The sequence below is a fragment of the Papaver somniferum genome, chromosome 2 (assembly GCF_003573695.1).
Source record: "Papaver somniferum cultivar HN1 chromosome 2, ASM357369v1, whole genome shotgun sequence".
Classification (NCBI taxonomy): domain Eukaryota; kingdom Viridiplantae; phylum Streptophyta; class Magnoliopsida; order Ranunculales; family Papaveraceae; genus Papaver; species Papaver somniferum.
Genome location: NC_039359.1, coordinates 213,638,367 through 213,641,709, shown reverse-complemented (window position 1 = coordinate 213,641,709; position 3,343 = coordinate 213,638,367). Strand labels below are relative to the sequence as shown.

At 36.3% G+C, this 3,343-nt stretch overlaps 1 pseudogene; it reads right to left on the bottom strand.

Moving 5' to 3' along the window:
- Positions 1-1,136: 1,136 nt before the first annotated feature.
- On the bottom strand, positions 1,137-3,078 carry LOC113352801 (annotated as a pseudogene).
- Between the last annotated feature and the right edge of the window lie 265 nt (positions 3,079-3,343).

Sequence of the window (3,343 nt, the reverse complement as noted above, 5' to 3'; positions counted from 1 at the left end):
GTCATTTGTGTCATGGCTAAGGTTCAAAGTTGTTGGGACTCGGGAGGGTGAGAAATACCAATTATTGGGACATTTTTATGAATAAATACTCATTTTCAAACTTTTAAAGCATCTCTGAATCTGAAATAATGAAACTCCTCTTGGACAAGTTATAACGCCCAAAGTTGTACTTCTCATTCTTATTCAGTTTACTCCAATATCTCATAGTTCCATAAATTTTGATCTAATCATACAAACTAGATAGTGATTTCGGTATAAGTTTATAATTAATAACTAAAATTGATGAAGAAAAACTGGTGTGCGACACACCTTTTATAAGCGCATATATAGATAAGGAAATTAAAAGATCTGAATCTCATCACAATCGCTGGCCACTAATGTCTTGTGACTTTGTGATCCTATATGAAACTCATGCACTTCATGGATGCAATTTGAAAGGATAATCTTGTATTAATACTCGGTTCATAACCATTTCGAGTTTTGGGAATAGAACCAAATAGAAAAAACGATCAACCTTACATACGGAACTCCGGAATGAACAATCACATTCTATTCATCTGTGCTATAATTTTCCATTTTGCATTTCCAGAAAGAATTAGTATGTCAGCCTTATAAGCTAACGTACTATGACTAGATTGTCCACCTTTCAATTCTCAAAAGGGAAAGCGAAGTTTCACATTCAAGTTATTTATCAAGTTAGTTACATAATAGAGGCATGTTTCATGGTGTATTTCCTTAAATCAATTTGCTATCAGTTGGAAAGAAGTTTTATTCCAACCACCTTGAGGCAGCTAGATGAAGGTGTTGGAAGTGTTTCGGGGTTGCTTCTTTCTGCTTCCCTTTTTGATTTTAGTCAATCTTTGTTAGAGTTCATATATCATGTACGTACTTTGAGTCTTTAACCCTCTTTCTATAAAAGTTTAATTTATTGATAAAAAAGAAACCCTAAAAGTTTAAACTTGACTGAACGCTAATTTACAACAAAGGCTGATGCTTCAAACTTAGAAACACTGATCGAAATGGAAGAAATGACATTTTCATACAGGACGACAACTACAACAAAAGATACGACTAAATTTAACATGTTCTAAAGCAGAAATATAAGCATTTATTTTTTATTACAAAACAGCATGGATTCATAGATGTGGGCACCTTGGACTGAAAAAGCTTGAAAGAACCATAGAGTTTAGGATTTCGAACATGGAACCCGGTTTCATGCATCGAGGAGTCTTGTACTGTGTAACTGATGAACCTTGGTTGATTGCATGATCCATCAGCTTACAAAACGTTCATGTGTCTACAATCTTTATCTCTAGGGGTCCAATTAATTTATTGTTAGTGCGCATATAACGATACTCATAACCGAGGAATTCTTCCATTACCAGACAACATTCCTCAAGCACTTTCTGAGGAATTACGGCATTGTTATTTTTTCCCTGAAGTTCCCAATAGAGCACATAGTGGACTGGAAAAGTTGATGTATCAGCAAAACTAGTGTATTCAACAAGAGAGACATTAGACATAATCATAAGATGGTGAACTGCTTTTTTCAGTGGATTTTGAAGCTCAGTTTCGTTTGTCTTGTCCATATAAATGCTTAGAACTACATTTCTTCTCCGCATGAAATTGAACTGAGGAGCATTGTTCTTGAACCCAGCAACTCGTAGCACGTCTCCAACTCTATACCGATAAAGTCCTTGCATAATACATAAGCGTAAGATCAGCACGTACTTGACGAAATAGTGTGTAATCAAAATTCTTGAATATAATCAAGTTACCTGCATAATTGGTGACAACAAGCTCATATTCTCGTCCAAGCTCAACCTTGACGAGATCAACCAGTTCTGGATGATGTTGTTTTTTCTCCTGGTTGCAGTTGTCCTTTTGATTATCATCTTCCCCGAGTATCGGAAAGAACTCAAAATATGCCATTGTAGGGATAAGGGTGTAAGAAACTTCAGGTGGCTTAGTTAGAGGGTCAAGGTTTATACCTAAGAAGCATTCTGAACATGCATACATATGGCTAACAATGGGAAGACCATTACTATAAAAATCAATGTTATCGATGTGATGAGACATCGTCCCAGTAATGATAGTGACGATGCACTTAGCATTAGGCCATAACCTAGACACTATGCCTTCCCATGATGAATCTCTCTTGCACTCATTCTCGATGAAATCAACAAGTTTGGGGTTTGTCTTGACTAGTATTTTCATGACCTCTTTTCTCACCGATGGGTCAGTGGTTTTAGGGTGGTCTTCTGCTATAGTTCCATGTCGGATATCATCACATAGAAGGGTCCAATGTTGCTGTAAACACTTAACGGCTACCATAAAACCCGAAGCGAAAGCGAATCCTAGGCGAAGAACTTGTTTGTTTTGATAGAGGCCACAAAGTAATTGAGAATATAGACTTTGATGAGTATCCTCACATAAAATGGTTTCTATTGGGCTGGTGTAATTAATATTACTAGACAAATTTCTGGAGGTTTTGGCTACGCTGGTAGATACTAAAGATGATATTATTCCTCCTGGTGTTTCAGTACATGGACTTACAAAAATAATCTGCATCGCCTTTCCTTTATTTAAACCAGGAATATGCTGATTTAAGACCGGAATTAAGAGGGAGCAGAATTGCCGTGATTTCTCAGCTTGTTCTTCTGTTGATGGTATTAATTTACTCATTCCAGATCAAGTTCTCGTGCTACGGAAAAAATGAGAAATAGGCGATTTGCAGAGAGTAGATGAAATACTATTACCTTTAGCGATGATCAGGTCAATGTCAGGTTTTATATCTTCATATGTAACCACGGGCATGATTCTCTTAAATGTCTTACGATCTGTTTGTCCGTTTAAACCATGTCTTTGTAAGCAGTCGACTTGAGCATTACAAGATAAGATTTCTGCGAGAGCTTCATTTTGAACTTCATCGGCATTAATTGTAATTTATTCAATGAATTGAAGTGCTTCCTTGTTCTTCTTATCATGGTAATGTTCATCAATAGTATCACTGCAGTTGGCAATATTACTGTTTTCTGCAACAGCTATGGAATCATCTATTGCATCCGGTATATCCATCTTTGTTTCTGATGAACAGATTGAGAAAAAATAGATGATACTAAGATTGGTGAATGAGTTGATTAATAAAAATAGAGCAGTTAGATATAATTTGATGCTCTAATATCATATCTAAGAGCAGTATCAAGCTCATCTGTCTCGTCAGACAAATGTAATATTCCTGTTGCAACCAATTTTGGAAGGCGTACATCTGACATGGGAAACATGCAGTTAGGCGGGACTCAAGGGAGAATCATTGACAAGTTTCATATAATAAGCAGGATCT